The sequence below is a fragment of the Buteo buteo genome, chromosome 6 (genome assembly GCF_964188355.1).
Source record: "Buteo buteo chromosome 6, bButBut1.hap1.1, whole genome shotgun sequence".
Classification (NCBI taxonomy): domain Eukaryota; kingdom Metazoa; phylum Chordata; class Aves; order Accipitriformes; family Accipitridae; genus Buteo; species Buteo buteo.
The window spans coordinates 4,425,170-4,444,391 of NC_134176.1; the positions used below are offsets into that span (position 1 = coordinate 4,425,170).

The 19,222-nt window shown below is 46.5% G+C and overlaps 1 long non-coding RNA gene across 1 annotated transcript; it reads right to left on the reverse strand.

The window, feature by feature from the left end:
* Nucleotides 1-982: 982 nt before the first annotated feature.
* On the reverse strand, nt 983-4,934 carry LOC142032385 (uncharacterized). Its single transcript, XR_012650817.1, has 3 exons — nt 4,658-4,934; nt 1,312-1,403; nt 983-1,083 (listed from the first exon to the last, which is right to left on the reverse strand). It is a non-coding gene; the product is annotated as an uncharacterized LOC142032385 (long non-coding RNA).
* Between the last annotated feature and the right edge of the window lie 14,288 nt (nt 4,935-19,222).

The following is a 19,222-nucleotide window of genomic DNA, read 5'->3' on the forward strand; positions in this document are numbered from 1 at the left end:
ATACCAGGCAGAAAAGACAACTAAGAGTGAAAACAAAATGGTCAAAACCCTCCAGGCCTTTGGCTGGAGCTCCACAGGTTCAACAGAGACCAAGACACAACTGTGAGATTCATTTCTCTCCACCTGCAAGAATTAGTCTGATTATTTAAATCAGACCAAAACACCCTCAGTGTTCACTTATTGCAACATGTTTATACCTTTCTAGAAACTAGAGCAAGACTGGTCCCCCCAGGGGACCACATCCAGTTGCAAACTGAGTTTATCATCTCAGACTGGTAAGACCTATGGAAATGTTGAAGCACGGTGTCTTCTCCAGGAATTGCCCCTGTGGTAAGTTTGCTCTTAGCTAACTTGAGTTAAAAGCTGCATCTGAAACACCTGACTGTGAACAATTGTTCCCAGCGAAATCTTGTGCAAACAGAACAAACAATTTTCTTCCTAATAAAAGCAAGACCTTCAAGACCGACGGAGCCAACAAGTTAATCAAGTTTCCTACTAAACAGGAAGTTATGGGACTGTGGCAGGAGGAGCAAATCTGTGTTTTGGCTAGAGAAAGAGCAGAGAGGAATAATACAAATTAACCGCTGGGGGTTTTTTGTTTATTTGACAGGAAAATACCCTGCAAATACACCAGTTTGGGCAATACCCTGTTTGATAAGACTGGCAATAAAATGAAAGCAAGCTGCAAGAGCTTCAGAAAAGGGAAGGGTAAAGCCATCACATGCATGAGGACCACCATAATTAAACCAGAGTCCCACTAGTAATATTTCTTACGATTGCTACCACAGTAGTGGTTATTACAGTAATTACAACTGCAGCAATACTTGCACTGCAGCAGTGTTTGGTGTTTCTGCCCTGGAGCAGGATCCCACTGTGTTGCTCAAATGTGGAACAAAATAAATATCCCCAGCCCCAAAAGAAGGTTTGTAGTATAGCATGTTCTTTTGCAGGAGCTTACAAAGGAGAATAAACTCACTGCTTGCTCCATTCTCGAATGTATAAGCCAGCTTCCACTTTCAAGGACTTGCACGTTTTCCTGTCATCTGATGGGCAATTAGTCCAGTCCATCTCACAATGGTGGTGCTAGAGCAAATCAAGAAAAGCAAAAAAATACAGACAAAAATGCAATCATGTCATTACCGCAGAACATATGACCACATTTTGCTTCTACCTAACAAGCAGTGCTATGGGATGTGTGTATTCACGTGAAAATAAGCTCAACCAGTCATTGAGATATATACAAAATGGGTGATTCATGAGAATTGTTACACTGGAATTGTTCGACAGAGACAGAAGAAAGCTGTTGATTACCTGGCACCTCAAGAAAGACCATAGATACGGAGAATTTAATATTATGGTCACTGTGGACGTGCAAATTTCCATCTGCAGACTAACAGGCAGGCCTGTGAAAAGAAATTAAGAAAAGCATACTCATTAGGTTCAAAATAACTGGAAAAAGTTGCGTATCCACCAATTCAAAAAGGGTGGAAGTCACTGAGTCACACCGGCTGAGGCCATTGAATAGGTCAATAACCAGCACTCAGAGGTCCTAATGGGCAATACACCCTTTATAGCCTTAATCCTTTGAAATAGTGAAGTCCCAAAGGCAGAAGAGGCCACAGAGAAAACACATAGATCATATGCTAGTTATGGTCCTTCAGTTCTTTGGGACTTATCTTTACTCAAAAAAAAGCAGTCTCATTGAACCCTCAGTACACTGGGAGACTTGAAAGTGTAAGTATTTGTTGGATCAAAGTATGCATTACTTCAAAAGCATAAAATGCCGAGATATTGAAGGCAATAAATCTTTCTCTGTAAAATGCACGCATATATAATTTATATGATAAGCTTAATACTGAGATTTTTAGCTTGGCTTCCAACAGACATGAGATGTAGGCAATTATGTTCCCTAAGAGTGAGTCTGTCTGTCCCCTCTCAGTCCCAAAGAAAATAATTTTTGAGTCTGTTAGCCAATTTCAACCAATTTTGGCAGAGGGATAGAGGTCTTGAGGGTATTAAGTTCCCATATGCTTTGTGATAGTAGGTGGCCAGGTAGGAGTGGCAGACTCATTAGTGCATGCCTTGAAGGAATGGCATCAGTATAGACACAACCCTTTCCTAGACCTCAGAGAATCCAGAAGGACCTCATGAATGCTGAGACAGGCATGCATGAAGCAACAGCTTCAGTCAAAATTCACATCTCGTTAGACATCAGCAAATCAAAGCACAAGACTTGTTGATCTGCTTGTGAAACCACCCATTTCTCCTTCTCTTTTGGTCCTGACGGCAGCTATGGTGCCTTCAGAGCACCTTCACATCACCGTTAGCAGTTCTCCACTTACTGCTTTTGTTTCTTTCCATTTAATGGGAGCCCCATTGCATTTTTATGCCTTAACTCTCTGCTCATAACTGTCAGGCTATCTCCTAACATATGGAAACTATTCATTTTCTCTGTCATCATTTGGATCTGAAACTAGGGTACTCTGAAATGTAACTATACATGAATTTCCCTGAACTAATTACATAATATTTATCCTATTTTCTTTAAAGTAATACTCGCTAGCTAAGAAATGAAGAACTGCATTGCTTATAATAAACTCTGCATGCTACATTGTAATCTAAACTGTACAGTTATATATGGTGAAGAACTAAAAGGTTTGAGTTATTCCCCTTGGCAAACATTTTTTTAAGGATTGCTTAAATAAGCAGTACAGAAACCAGATGTCATTTGGTAAGAGTATCTGAATGACCAAAAATTTGCTGTCTGGGTATTTTTTTTACTTTATAAAAACATGAGAAATTCTTTGGATTTATATCATATTTAGCAGCTGTGAAACAGTGCAAACATCTGTTTGTACCTATAGGGAGCTGACCTACGGGGTCCTCATCTCTTAATCACCAAGCAACAAGCTAGTCTCATATACGTAGTTTATTGTTTTCTTTTCAGCTGCCTCCTGCACTTCAAAGTTTTTATACTCTCTTGTTCTATTACCACGGTGAGAGGGACAGTCCATTCATTATAAGCCCAGATCAGTGCAACAACTGATCAAAATTGCCATAAAGCACCGTGGGCGCAGAAGTGCCCTCAAACACAGCCATAAGAAACTTTCAGTATGTCATAAAAAATTGTTGCTTCCTTTTTTTTCCCAACATTATTGGTTGTTGGTTTGTTGTTGTGGGGTTTTTTTTTAACATAAAGGCTGGAAGAACAGAAGAAAGGAACAGAAGTCTCTTTCTATAGCCAATCCTACTGTGGGAAGACGGGTTGAGAAGACAGCTCCATGAGGTCCCATCTACCCTGTTTTTCTAGGTTTCCCAATTGTCAGTTATTAAAGGAAAACACTGCTATCTTTACATCCATACAGCATCCCAATGACTAGAAAAGGAGAAAAATAAAGTAACTTTAGTATATATCCCCATTCAAAGAGGTTCTCCTGCTGTATCTATGCACAACACAAAGCCTAAGTAAGATCCCATCCTCTGTCAGGACTTCTGAAATAATGCAGGGCATGGAAGGGAAAAGAAATTTACTCAAAAGAGTTTTGTCCTGCTCTTTACCACATTACTGACACACACAGACACACACACGCACCATCCTTTAGTGATTTAGCCAGGAGCAAAATTTTTCAGCCTCTGTGATAATCTCTCCCTTTTTTCCCTAATGTAATATTGACCTTGGGACCTCAATTTTTATGCAGTGAAAGAAAGGTGCAAACAGCGTGAAAGAAAAGATTTGTGGGCCTTGGACATGAGAGTGGAATCAGCACTCCCAGATATACTATGAGAGCTTAAACTACACTCTGAACTAAGTCTGAAAACAAATGGGAAACACTGTCTGATTCCATCCCATTACAGTACAAATAAATCATTTCTGGAAATCTAAAACAAATGGCCCGAGCTCAGCTCTATGGATGATCCAAGTGCAAAAAAGCTGCTAATTCTAAAAGGCAGATGCAAGTAACCAATTAAGTAAGAATGCAGAAAAAAAATAAGGAGTGTAACTTGTTTAGCAGGAAGATGTTAAGGCCATAGAAGCGGGTCTTCCAATCACCTTTTTTGGTATTCCTGAGCAAACATTCTTTTTTGCTTACGTTAATATGGAATGTATTATGACAACGTTCTTATGGATATCCATGCCTTTTGTCTATCAGTACTTGCAGATACATTCAAAACAGCTGCAAATATTTTTTAAATTATGTAAAAGTCCCAAACACTTTGAAAAGAATATTAATATCCCTTTAAAACAGCAGTGTATTATATTAAATTAAGGATAGGAATTTAGAGAACAAAAAAATATGTTGTTAGTATTAACATTTTCACTGCTTTCAAATGCAGTCGTCTTAGATAAGGCTTAGAATTATTTTGGTTACATTTAAAAGCGTTATGGTGTTTGCACATTTAGACAACAAAGCAGATAATCACACATACTGATTACAAGGAAAGGTTTGTGTTCATAAAGCTCATCTGGTTTTTTCCAACTATTTGATAATATATATGTTTTTATGTATATATCACCTCTTCCTACAACTCTTGACTCTTATCTATCTGCAAATCATCATAGCTACAATACCATTCCTAGTGCAGATGGAGATGTTATTTCTCTCAGTGCTGCTTCCTCAGTCTTTGTCCATGCAGCCATAAAAAAAAAAAAAATTACCTTGGAGGGATTTTCAGAAGTGATCTGGCAAGACGAGGTATCAGTTCTTGCAATGAACCTCTCAATCATCTTCCTGTGATGGTCTTTTCACATCCGTAACAAGGAGGCTGGTAGCAGGCAGGGAAGCTATGGGGCATGAGTAGCTGTATCTGTCCGCTCTATCAGATTCTTGGAGGAAGAAAAAATACTAATTAGTGCTTTTCCCTGGTACGTGGGAGAAATGCCATAGCAACAGGAGCATTAACACTACCAAAAGATCACTGCAAAGTCTGAAGATCAATGGGTCTCCAAGCCCAGGCACGATTTCTTGCAGGTCCTGGCCAAGGTGCAGAATGGGAAACCTCTGCAGTCGTCACAGCCTTCCACACAGCATTTGGGGGGGAACATCTGCTTTGCAAAGGCGGGAGGACTGGTGTCTTGAGTCAGAATCCAGCAGAAAAGAGAAGGGGACAGTAAGAAAGAATTCACGAGAGCTGAAACACCACTCTCTGAAATGGTTGTACAAAAGCACATATACGCAAAAGTGACTGCAACTTCCTGGCTCTCAGGTCAACCATTGTTTTTAGTTTTAAGAGACGCCCAACATGTAACTTGGACGTAGCATAGGCTCCTTGAGCGAGTGCTTTCGTACATTTCTTCTGGCTGTTTCTTTTGTTGTGGGCTGCAATGTCATGTCTTTTGGTCAGGTGTATATAGCTCCACTTTCTCCCTCCTAGCACGGACAAACAACATGACAAATAACCAGGAGGGTGGGCAAAAAAGGAAAGAATAACACTGATTCCATGTGCTAATTCCATTGCTGGGGACTTGTGGACTGTTATTTCTTTTTAGTTTTGCTATGATTAAACAGCTAATAAATACAGATTTCATGTCCCATAAATAACATTGTGTTTGTCAGCTCACTCAAAGAATAATCAATCGATAGTTAGTGCATGACACTTTCCAGTACAACAAAGTAAGCTCTGTGTTTACTTTTCCCAGATATACCTATGATTTCTCCACTTTATTTTGTCCCTACCTAAAAAAATAGTTATACTCTCCCCAAAACCAGCCAGTGACTTAGTTGCAGGCAGCTGGGTGCCTTCAAAACTTTTGGAAACAAGACCTAGACCTAAATAATTCCCACATCTGTGGAGTCTCCCTTACCACTTGGTCAATCAGGATACAAGCCCTGGTCAGAAACCGCCTGCAGTCCTTGGCTGTCTCCTAGTGCTAAGTCCTTGCTAGGACTTCATCTTGTTGGAGCAGCTTTTGGATATAACTGTCTTGACGCTGTCAGCCCCTCCTGATGTGGGCATTACTTCTCTGCCAGGCCCATGGGGTTACAAATAACGGAGATCTGAAACCACTCTCACACTGCTGTGAGCTGCAAAATGCGTAGCCCAGTGTCCATGCAGAGGATAAAGCATTGCATCAACCCTCACTGAGAGTCAGTTCGTGTTATAGTCATTCATGTTAAAAACAGGGGAGTTTTTCAGTTTACCCATGTTGCAATATCAGTCTCTGAAATTAACCTCTGATTTATCTGAGATTTGAAAAATGTTAACCCGGAGCAAATTATCATCATCAAACAATCAGATAATTCTTCAGCAGTCACAGTGACAAAATGTCAATGTCTATGGATGGGCATTACTCCATGAAAGGCTGCTGAGAGGGGGTTTGTTATTGCCCAGTATCTCATACTGAGAGCACAGACCCTCTTGGTTATTGATCAACTGTCTCATGTCTACCTGCCATCTCTGAAGGCCGCATTTCAGCATGGCTCAGGATATCTCCATGCACCATACACATTTTGGCGTGCGTCTCCTCACCATTTTGCTCCATCCAACACCTTGCAGGAACCCACTGGGGTTGAACAGTCCCTCTCATCCCCATAAGGCACTTTCTTGGCTCAAATCTCTCTCCTGGTTGACCCACCAGTGGATCTGCCTCATCTCCGCTGCTCAGTGGTGGAAGGTTATCTGCAGACAACGGTCTTTACGGAGCTCAGCTTGCAGTCCTCACAGTAGCGTCTTCACCACCAGCCAGGGAGTCTCCTATTCAGCCGTAAAAACTGACCAAAGAAGATTTATTCTTATCCGTAACTTTTTAACTACTCAAGTGTTTCACTACTTCTGCTCTGCTTGTTTGGACAGAGGCAAAGCAACATATTCAATGCATTAGTTTTTTTGCTTTTCACCTCTACCTTCCACCTCACGGGTGGCACTTATCAAATCTGGGTTTGCACCTGTACCTAATTTAAAGGTTAAAGTCCACCCATTAACCCTACTAACACCACCCAAGAGGCAGAGCAGCAATATTAATTTAGTGGTATCTGGAACTCTGCTTTAAAACTTCAATTAAAAAAAAAAAAGCCTATAAACAGTGCAGCTCATTATATATCTCGGCACAGAGGCACCATTTTTGACACCACAAACTCCTGTCCTGGATTTCCCTTGAGCCAACCTCCTTCATGTGTGAAAAACCACTCTGCCATTCAACATTAGGATACTTTTGTGTGGCATTCCCAGAAACCCCAATAGTCACCACCCTGGTCTTCCTCATTCAGCTGAATTATTTGCTCTTCTCTGCTGCCCCTCAGCTCGTTGCACGGTTCCTGTGCTCACCGTGTGATGCTGAGCTGCTTTCCCTCTCTCAACCCATTGCAACCAGTCTACGGGATCTCACACCCCACAAGAAGTGGCACAGAGGAAACCACCACCTGCACCCAACACATGACCCCCCAGTCTCACAGGAGGAGCTGAAATTTGCTGCATCTGCATGTGGAAATAGCCCTGCTATCTGTGCATGTGGTTACCTGGCAAATCCAAGGGACAATTTTCGGATTATAATTCCATTACCTGCTCAGCTACCAATTCTTGCAACTGCCCCTGCCAAGAAAACTCCAAGAGACATAAAATCCCCTGAAACCTCCGATCACAATGCTCCAGCTCAGAGCTTGGCAGCTTCCTTCCAAAATTAAGTGATTAAAGCAGTGCTAATGAGACATACATCACCTGCACCTTCTTCCTTCAAATAAATATGCAGGGCTCTGCGTTACAGGTGCATGCAAAATTGCTTAAATAGACATCTTTGAAGCACAGGAAAAAAAGTAAAGGACACTCTGGCAAAAACTTGCCAAAATACTTGAAAATATAACTGAATAAATAACTTTTTTTTTGGACTGAAATCTGCAGACCTTAGCAGATGTGTCCAAGCTAAACCAAATATCCAGGGAACTGGATCTCCTTTCTGATGAGAAATAATAAAGAGCACTGCACTGGCAAGGAGACAGGCTGGAGGAACCTACTGGTCTTTTCCAGCTCCAACTTCCGTGGTAGCTCGGAGTTATCCTTAAGCATTGGCTTGATCCATCAATGAAGTTATTTATTGCGAACCTGGGCCCCAGGGCTGCCAAGCCTACATCCATGTTGAACTGGAAGCATTCAAACATTCACCGAGTGAATAGGATTATTGGGTACTTACTTACAGTCAAGCACATGCCTGTGTCTTTGCAGGAGTGGAAGCACTGTAATGATGACTCTGTATAAGGGGGGGAAAAAATCCTCTTAAGAAGAGGTGGTTTTCGAAAAATATGGGAGTCTTTCTTTAAACTTTTTTCTCATGTTTTAAAAATGCCATCATGGAGGTGTCAGCTTAAATTATTAGGGAAAATACTAAGGCAAATAAGGAAATCACATTCCACAGACCTGCATGGAGGTGTAAAGGGGATATTTTCAGTGGGGCTTTTTTTTAGGCCATGCTATAACAGTACCTGCCATTGTATTTGCAGGGCAGGGTGTAAAATCTGCTTACGGGATTTTTAGCTGCAGTGCTATACTTTGCAATCCTCTCTGTTGCAGGGCTCCGCTCCTCCAAAGGTGAAGTCCACGGCAAAACCCTTTTCCTCAATGGCAATGGAAGCAGGAGCAGGCCCTGCGTTTGTAAATATTAACTTATTTCAAATGTCAGATTATTTACTCTCCGCTCTTATAACCACCCAGGCCAAATGGACGCGGTCCAAGTTTGTTAACAATAGCTCTTGGCTGGGACAAGCCGTAGCAAAGGTTAAATCCTGTTTGCCTTACTCGAGCGTGGAGCCCCATTGACTCGAGCAGCACCGGCGACTTTGGGAGGGCAACAGGCTCTGAAGCCGGGACCTGCCCCCAGTTTTGCGGGATGCAGAGAGCCCCGAGCAACCCGCAGGCACCGCGCCAGGGTCTGAACGGTGCCTCCGGGTACGGTGAGGGGCTGAGCCCCTGCCAGCCTGGGTTTGTCACCATCGAGGACAGCCTTTGCTGGCACAGCCTTGTCAGGCAGCGGGTCGTGGCTCGTCCTTTGCTATGCGGGACCTGCGGCTGATTGCACGGGGCCGGCGCAGCTCCCTCCCTGCCGTATGAGCCAAGCACATCCATCTCAGGCTTCGCTATGGGGCTGCATCTCGCTTGCTGGGAGCAGCGGTGGCCACGGTGGGGATCTCAGCAGGGAAGGCGGAGACGTGTGTCTTCATGTGCACATTGATGGATAATGCAGTGAAGGTGATAACGGACGATATCCTTTGTAACAAGATGCTTCATTGTCAAGATAATGCAAGCAGATTTGTTTGTCATGCACTGGAAAGCTGAAAAAGCGTCCATTACCTTGTACAGAACCTCTCTGCGTGATGTCCCCTTTTGCTCTCTGCCCGAGTTGCCACAAGCCTGTCTCTGTAGGCTGGAGATGGCCCACAGCATCCCCACAGAGGGGGATTGCACTCACACACAAGTGCACAAGGGCCCTGTCACAAGTTTAACCTTGAATAAAACATACATATATATATATATATATACACACCACAGAATCATAGAATGGTTTGGATTGGAAGGGACCCTAAGGATCATCTAGTTCCAACCCCCCTGCCATGGGCAGGGACACCTTCCACTAGACCAGGTTCCTCAAAGCCCCATGACTTTCATGGATGGCATCCCTTACCTCCAGCATGTCAACCACAGCACACAGCTTGCTGTCATTGGCAAGCTTGCTGAGGGTGCACTCAATCCCACTGTCCATGTCGCCGACAAAGATCATAAACAGCGCTGGTCCCAATACCAGCCCCTGAGGAATGCCACTCATCACTGGTCTCCACTCGGATATCGAGCAGTTGACCGCAACTCTTTGAGTACAACTATCCAGCCAGTTCCTTATCCATTGAGTGGTCCATCCATCAAACCCATGCCTCTCCAATTTTGAGACAAGGATGTCGTGTGGGACAGTGTCAAATGCTTTGGACAAGTCCAGGTAGATGACATCAGTTGCTCTTCCCTTATCCACCAACACTGTAACCCTGTTGTAAACAGCCATCAAATTGGTCAGGCACGACTTGCCCTTAGTGAAGCCATGTTGGCTGTCACAAATCATGTCCTTATCTTCCATGGGCCTTAGCACAGTTTCCAGGAGGATCTGTTCCATGATCTTGCTGGGCACAGAGGTGAGACTGCCTGGCCCATAGTCCCCTGGGTCTTCCTTTTTTCTCTTTTTAAAAATGGGGGTTATGTTTCCCCTTTTGCAGTCAGTGGGAACTTCCCTGGACTCCCATGACTTCTCAAATATGATGGATAGTGGCTCAGACACTTCATCCACTGGTTCCCTCAGGATCCATGGATGCATCTCGTCAGGTCCCATGGACTTGTGCACCTTCAGGTTCCTTAGATGGTCTTGAACCTGATCTTCTCCTACAGTGGGCAGTTCTTGAGGCAAAAAAGTCATTGAATACCTCAGCCTTCTCCACATCCTGGGTAACCAGGTCTCCTGTTTCCTTCCAGAGAGGGCCCACATTTTCTCTAGTCTTCCTTTCATCACAAACATACCTATAGAAGCTTTTCTTGTTGCCCTTGACGTCCCTGGCCAGATTTAATTCTATCAGGGCTTTAGCTTTCCTAACTTGATCCCTGGCTGCTTGGACAATTTCTCTGTATTCCTCCCAAGCTACCTGTCCCTGCTTCTACCCTCTGTAGGCTTCCTTTTTGTGTTTGAGTTTGTCCAGGAGCTCCTTGTTCATCCATGCAGGCCTCCTGGCGTTTTTGCCTGACTTCCTCTACCACCTCTCCTCATTGGCTCCTCTATCACTTGGAGAAGGAATTTGTCATCAACACATTCCAGGAACTTCCTCAATTTTTTATGCCCTGCTGTGTTGTCCCTCCAAGAGATATCGGGGTGGTTGAAGTCCCCCATGAGGACCAGGGATTGTGAATGTGAGGCTGCTCCTATCTGTCTATAGAGTGTCTCATCCACTTGGTCGTCCTGGTCGGGTGGCCTGTAGCAGACCCCCACTATAATGCCACTTGTCCTTGCCCTCCCCTTAATCCTGACCCAGAGGCTCTCGGTGGGCTCCTCATCCATCCCCGGATGGAGTTCCATGCACTCCGGCTGGTCACTGACATGAGGGCAACACCCCTTCCTCATCTCCCCTGCTTGTCCTTCCTAAAGAGCCTGTATCCTTCCATTCAAACACTCCAACCGTAGGAGCCATCCCACCACACCTCTGTGATGCCAATAAGTTCATAACCCTGCAGGCATGTCAATGTCTCTAACTCCTCTTGTTTATTCCCCATGCTATGTGCATTTGCATAGAGACATTTAAGTTGGGCTCCCAATGAAGCCGACTTACTGTCTGGAGTGGCTGGAATTCCTTTGTGCTGCTCTTCAGGTGCTCTCCTGCTGACCGGTGATCCCTCTCCAGGCTCTGGGCATCTATTGCTGGCACTGGCATCAAATTCATAGAAATGGGATGGGTTGAGGTTCCCCTCTCCCAGCAACTTTAGTTTAAAGCCCTCTTCACCAGCTTGGCAAGCCTGTGACCAAAGATGCTCTTCCCTTTCTCTGACAGATGGGCCCCATTAGCCCCCAGTAGATCAGGTTTCTTAAAGCGAGTCCCACGGTTTAAGTAGCCAAATCCCTGGCTGAGGCACCAGTCCCATAACCATTTGTTGAGTCGACAGATTCAACTGGCCCTTTCAAACCCCTTCCCTTTGACTGGGAGGATTGATGAAAAAACTACCTGCACTCCAAAGTACCTTACCACTGCTCCAAGGTAATCATTCTTGATATGTTTTACTTTATATATTTTATTTTATAGATGTAAAAAATATATGGTTTTTATATATATATATATATATATATGCACACACACCCAAGGAATTTTGTTCTGTGCTGTTGTTACACAGCTCCTGCAGTGTTCCACATTGTCTCTCTGCTCCATGCTACCTCCATTGCATTATACTGCTATTGCATGGCCCTGTGAAGACAGAAACCAAAGATTTTTAGGAACCCCACTATCCCCGAGGTACGAGACACCCCTGTTTGTGAGGTCTGGTCTTCCCTCCCTATTGATTAATCACGCAACAGCAAGCAGAGGAGAGCAGCTGCCATTTGACCACAAATCTCCAAATTCACACCAAGAAACAAGCACTGGGCGGCAAGGATGCGGCGGACCATCCCAAATCACCCTCGGCATGGAAGGGGGAGTCGCACGCACCAGGAGAAGAGGTGCATCTCCACACGGCAAGGTGGGAACAGCGGCGGTACCGAGTCACCCTGCAGGCCTTCCTCAGTCCGTGCATCGTCCTCCTCTTCCTCTCAGTCCTCTTCCTCCACGCCGGTGCCGCTGCGACAAAACATGCTGATCCGTCGGGGCACGCGGCGTGCTTTGCCCGGCGTGACCCTCGCAGATGGCTCGCAAAGGAAACGCTCGCGGAGGAAAGCCAAGTGGCCCACAGTGCAGTTTAGCCGGGGAGCGCTGGCGGCCGGAGACATTCCTCCCTTGATTAGGAAGGTTGAGTGGGAGCCAGGGGTGGGTCAGCGATCTCCTTCCTGCGGCTGAAGCCATTCCTGCCGCAACTTGAATCGCACCTCTCGGAGACACTCTCCAGTCGGGCACGGGAAGTTCACGGCTGCAAACGCGCCGGCGGGGAAGGAGGAAGAGCGTGGGGATGAAGGGGAAGTTCACCGGGGTTCAGCCAGAGCCAGGTCCGGAAGAACAGAGGTCTGATAAAAAGGAGAGAGGAATTGGAATGGACGTGACCCCCAGGGACTCCTCATCTCTTCTCCAGCTGGTGCAAGGTGCTGGGCACATTGAGAATGAAGAGACAAGTTCCATCAAGTTCACAGCTTACAGTGGCTTGAAGAAAAAGAAAGTACAGACCTACTGCTACACCTCACCTTGATGAAAAGCAAAGTCTCCAGGTTGGAGCATGGTATTTCTCACCTCTTCTGGTGCCCCATTGCAAACCACCCTGCTGAGCTTGGACAGGTTTGCTGCAATGCACTCACTCTGCTCTCTGCAATACAGGAAAGAATAAACAAATCTCTCCAGGCAGCCAAGGTCAAGCCATATCATTTTTATCCCCAAAGCCAAGAAGGACAAGACTGCACTTCCTAGCAGGCAGAAAAACCAAGGCAGCAGAATGAAAAAAAACAAGGGAAGCATTACTCAAATTATCTCCACAGCAAATGGAGGGATCAGAGTCCAAAGAACAAAGAGATTGGATGACCAGATGGGACAGATCAAGCTGACCACAAAGCCTCTGTCCAACATTTTTTGACAACTGCCAGAGCCATATGTTCATGAGGATTGTGGAATAACTGGGAAGGGTGTGTGGACTCACAGGGAGCCCAACCACACTCGGAGCTGCGTGGCTGCAGGGTGTGAGCCAGGGCACCTTTGGTGTGCGACCCAGATCGCAGCCCCACGCCCTGCGAAGGGAAAGAAGCTGGTAGATCATTTAGCTCACCTCCTTGACGGGCTCCAACCAGCCCTTCTCCTACTTTTCCTGGTGTTTGGTCCGTCACTAATGAACCATGTTCTGGGGGGAACTCTTAGGTCATTTATTCTGCATCATGTCTGCTAGGAGAGGTAGCAGGACTATGGATAATTAGGAAAGCAGACAGATAGCACCAAAGCCAAGGGTGGAGGGACCATGTCTGTGCGCATGAAGGATGGGAGCGACCCTTTCTGCCAGCTGCCCCATGAACACGAACGTTCACGAAGGGCAGAATGGCACATACCAAATGGCCCATCATGCCCTTTGTGCAACGTCCCTATAGAAAAACACACTTTCCTCACTTATTTTGTCAGCTGCTCTTTTGATTATTTAGCGCATTCCAAGGAATGTGAGGAAATACAACGGATGACGTTCTGCAAAAGTGAAGGTGACAGATTTCAGGAGTGACGAGTAATGGTGGGTACCCTGCTAGAGATGTGCAGGGACACAGCCCTGGAAACGTGCAGTTTGTCACCCACTAATGAGTGGTCCCTTTGGGGTGTCTACTACACACGGCAAATTCAAGACTCTCCTCAGCAGGACATGGGACCAACCAGCTACACTGCAGGCAGTAGTTTTCACCCCTTAAAAATGGAGTGGAGAGAATTTAACTCCATAATATTATTTCATTTTCACCGTGACATGGGTGACAAAAGGCACTGTTTCACACTGTGAGTTTCCAAACTGGTCCTGGGCTTTGACCGAGCCTTGGAGTCTTTCTGCAACCAGAATAACATGTGTTTCTAAAAGCATTGCTCCTTCCCACATAGGTTTGCTTTCTCTTGGTCTCTCACACACATGCAAGGAGCATGTGATGGAAAAACTCTGTTTTCCTTAAGGAGACAGGCTAAAAAGCTGCTAAAGATCACTGCCCTCATTTTACCAACTGCAACCAGACACAAAAGGGTCACTCAGGGAAGCCAGGACCAAAGCAGGGATTATTAAGCACATATTCCCTTTGTGGCAGGGAGAAAACAGGGAGCAGCAAGTCAACTACATGAGTGCCATCTTCTCCAGGCCCAAACACTGCACCAACAGCAGCGAAGATCACAGTGTCACTGCCCTAACATGTCTCTTCCCCATGAAAAACTGTTGCCATCCCCAAAGAGAGTTCTGCAACAGGGTCAGCACTGCCCACACCATTGCCTGGGCAGGGCACACCTCACGGCAGGACCTCTTCATCCAGAGGACCACCATGCTTATGGTAATAGGATGTCCACAAGGTGTCCACTGACACCATGACGGGCCAGTTCCTGCCCGCGTTGCTGTCTAGAAACCAACCGCCTGTTGTTAAACCCTCCTTGCATCCTTGACAGCAGGGTGTGGGTCCCTCCTCTGATGCTGGGTTATTGGACACATCACCATTGCATGGGGAACGGTAGATATGGCTTCTGACAAGCAACCCTGAATCAGAGCTGCTCACTCTCCCAGCCAGCACAGTGGTAGGAAGCACAGAATCTAAATTAGCATCCACTGTCCCCTGGCAGATTTTGTTCCCCTGAGTTCAGACCCACCATTACTTCCAGCAAAAGAAGTAAAAGAGGTGCCAAAAAGCACCAGCCATGGGCAGACGTGTGCTCCTGTCTGCCTGCAAAACGCCCTGTGGACACCCTCAAGCTGCACCACAGCAGCTCCCAAGACCCCTCTTGCACCTCTTCCCCCACCCCTTCAAAACCCCACACCATTCCCTGGCTCCCTGCACGACCCATATTTTTCTTTCACCTTCAAGAGAGCAGATTTCACCTCCATCAGCAGATCCAGCCTGTGCTCTGCACCTCGCTGTAACTCCCCAAAACTCTTGCCCAGAGCAGAAAACACTGCAGCTTATTTCTCATCCTAAGGGTGTGCGGGTCATGTGCTGCCTGAATTTATATCCATATATATATATATATAGCCTGTGGTGGCCCAAGAGCTCAGCAAATGCACATGGACCAAGCCCCCAGCGCTCAGCAGCCTGTCAGTGCCACAATCACTCAACCCTCTTGTATACAGTGCAGAAAAAAAAAGGGGAAAAACCCTCTTCCCTGTGAACAGAAGCATTTGTGTTGTGACTCCAACACTCTGAAGGAGTCAGGGACAGCAAAACAGCCAAAAACCCAACAGGGAGGGAGTTTCCCCATCACCACGACGGGAGCGTTCCCCTTCGCCGGGGCAGCACATCTGCTCCACGCAGTGGCCATCACGCTACGGGGCCAGGCAGCTAAAATGTAAGAAGCCCCATCCCTCCGCTCCATCCGGCGCCGCTGGGAAGGGTCTGTCTGCCTTTCCCCCTTCCTCCCCGGCTGGCCGGAGGCAGCGATACTTTCCCGGGCAGATGGAACCGGCAACCGGGAAGAGCTCGGCAACATGCGAGCCCGCTCCCCACCGACTTAACGTAAACTGGGCTGTCGGGCACAACCAGTGCTGCCAGGCTTTGATCAAAGCCATCGTCCCGTTCCCCCCTGCCCCATCCCATCGCAGGGGCTCATCCTTCTGCTGGGAGGGCAAGGAAGCTTGGTTGGCTTTGCAACTCCTACCAGCAAGATTGGGGATGTGGAAGGAATTATTCAGGTTGTGCCAGGAGCTGCTTAGCAGTTGCTGGGGAAAACTTGGTCCCTGCTTTTGCTCCTGAGACAGTTCCCAAGGAAAAAAAACTGTGCCTTGGGTTTAGGGATGCCTGGAGGGGTTTGAGCACAAATGTAGCTCACCAATGGTTTTTCTCCACCAGCAAAGCTAGGGAGCTGGGGTAGGACGTTCCCATCCACTGAGCTACTCACGGCTGACCCGCTTTCCCCAGTGAAATGATCCAGGCTAACGAAATAGTAATTGGGGGAGTGAAAAGCTTTTTACAGGTCTGGATCAACCCCAGGGATGTGGTTCACAACCCACAGATGGTTTCATCGTCCGGCGAGGGTCGGGGGGGACATCGCATCTCACCTTACATCCCACCCAGCTGCTTCTCACCATCGGGGACCGTGGTGCTCAGCCGTCCCTCGGGATCTGCACGGGTGGGACTGATCCTGGCACAACACCCAGCTCCTGTGGGAGGGAAGGGGATGCAGTTGCAGCTGTAGGGACATCCCCTGCCTATGTGTTAACAAGAAGTCTTACAAATAGTCGTTTTTCACATCAAGTTTTCCAGGATTCTCATCTTTTCCTACCTACTACCTTATTAAGACCTTTTTTACCCTGCTATTTTTTTCTGTTTATTACTTAAACTATTTGTCTTTCACCTGTTATAAGGCAACCGTAGCCTTAGGAGAGACAGATTGAATACTTTGGCTTTTTTTGGGTACAGATTTTATCTACACTATGCAATTCTTGTGTGCTGGAAGGGAAAAAAGTGTCCTAGGCTGGAAAACACCAGCATTTTCTGCAGCAGCCTTTTTGAAAGTAGCAATAACTCAATGAAGTGGTTAGGAGTTTACAAGGGCTCGGAAAAAATTACCTCCTTTTAGTAAGTGTTAATTATATGACTAATTAAATAGAGAGGAGGTTGAAACACTCTCCTAATCATAACCTGTGTGCTCCCAGTCCGGTCCTTGCGTGACAGAGAAAACAGGGAATGAATCCTGTTTGGCCTTCATGACAGGAAGTGGCTACTAAACCAGCTCTAACTTCTAATTTATTTATCTGGGAAGCTGTAAGGAACTGTTTTAAAATTGACCAATGTTTCTGCTACTTAAAAAAAAAAAAAAAAACACCAGCCATTCAGTAAAAACACATTTGGAATGGCCCCAGTTTTAAGAAAGAGATATAAAAGGCCACTTTGTTTATGTTTTTTAGCAATGGTATGTTGGCTTCTTTTTTTCTAAATGGTGGCAAAGAAAAAAAAACATTTTGTTAAATCTCTTATCTTCATGCAAAGTGGTTGCAGCTATCATAAAACACACACATTGTGTCATTTCAAAACACAAACGGGTTCACAGTCAAACATTCTCCAGATTACCTCCTCTTTTTTTTTTTTTTCCTTTATAATTCTGTAGGCATTAATAAAGTTTAGCATATTCAAGTGAGGTGCTTTGTTCCTCCGGTCAGGTCTTAATCACATCCTTCTGGAGAAGCACAAAGAAACCATGAGTCGAGGCTGGGCTGCAATGCCTGCAAAGCCCTTTCTGATGCCCAACCTGTCACTGCTCCCATGGACTTTTGCCAGAGCAAAAATGGTGCCCAAAAGTGATGGGAATGGGGCTGTGATACAGAAATCTGGGGTCAACAGCCAGACGCCTGGTCCAGAGCCTCTGCTTGACTGTGGGCAGCTCATTTAACCTCCTTGTGCTTTGGGTCGGTAAAATAAGCTAACAAGCCTCCTTCCATGGTAGACTTCTTTTCCATCCAACGGGACCACATCTCAAATGCTTCAGGCCCAGACCTTCAGGGCAAAACAGGTTTTTCTATGGTACCAGCATGATCTCAGCTTACCGGGCTGCCGCAGGGGAGCTGGCGTGAAGGACAGGCACTTTCATCCACTGCCCTCTTCTTCCTCACTGCCAAAATCCAGGCTCGCACAGCTGGCCAGCTTCCATCCACCTGGGCAGGACCTGCAGATCAAGGGCAGGGCATAAAACCCTGAGCCAACTCCAACTAGAGAGCATTAGCCAGCCCCGAAACTGGGGAAGCCCAGCCAAAAATAAGCTCTAAATGTAACAAAAACACGGGAGGTAGAGGGCAAACAGTGACAGTTAAGGTGTGCCCTGCCTCAGTAGGTTACTCGGAAGAGGCGGCAGCACAGCTGTAGGCTGCCTTGATCCATTGCACATGCTGCGAGTCAAGAATAAAGCACTGCCTGCACAGCCAAAAGGATGTTTTTGGCAGAGCCAAAAGGATGTTTTTGGCAAAGCTTGGCACTTCTGATGCTGCTGGGGCCATCAGATACCTGCTGGCCATGTGAGCAAAGGGAGGCATGCCCCATTTCCCCGGAGCATCCATCGCTCTTCTAGCGCATTTCCCTCCCGGAGGTTATGCACCCTGGAGTCCTCCTCTGTCCCAAACTCCTTCCCAGCACTGCCAGAGACCTGTTTGACTCAGAGGTTTCCGTGTTATCCGCTGGTTTTACTTCCCACATCCTGCCCCATTGCAGGATGACTCAAACAGTGATGTCTGAGTCATGTTTGAAGATGTTCAACCCAAAGGATCACGCTGTGATGGCCCAAAACTACAGGTGGATTTCCCAGCGCCCCCCCCCCCCACCCCGGAGATTTCCACCTCCTCCCCTTTCCGTCTCCTTTTTGTTGCTTTTAAAGGTTCAGTGGTTGCAGACAACCAAGAAGAGGCCGTTGTGCGGGGATGTGACAGCGGGTATTGCTGGGAGGGAAGTGTGGGAGGGGAGCGTGGCAGTGCCAACAGACGAGCCCTGGCACTCTCCCTGGGCAAACGCAGGTCATTTTTATTCGGCTGAGTGAAGCAGCCATAAAGCCCTCCAGCCTGTGAGGAGGCAAGGGAGAGCCTTCCCCTCCCGTACAGCCACCCTTGGAGCTTTTTCACTCCTCCATCATTTTGAACCAATGCAGTTAATGATGCTTCCAAATAAGCACCTAACCAGGGAACGAGCAGGAGGGTTGATGGAAATGTAGACATGCAAGAGCTACAAGATTTGTGAAAATGGAGGAAGGGAGATGGTTGAGTACGTCCTGACCAGTGGTGCCTGGCCGGCACACATGGCCAGCCACCCCACCAGCACATGCACAGCCGGCCAACTGGTACCTCTACAGCCTGCGCTGCCTCGACACCCCAGTGGAGGACCACAACAGAAGCAGCCTGGGGTTGTTGTGATCTTGGGCATCGAGGACCCAAATCCACCGAAAAGCAA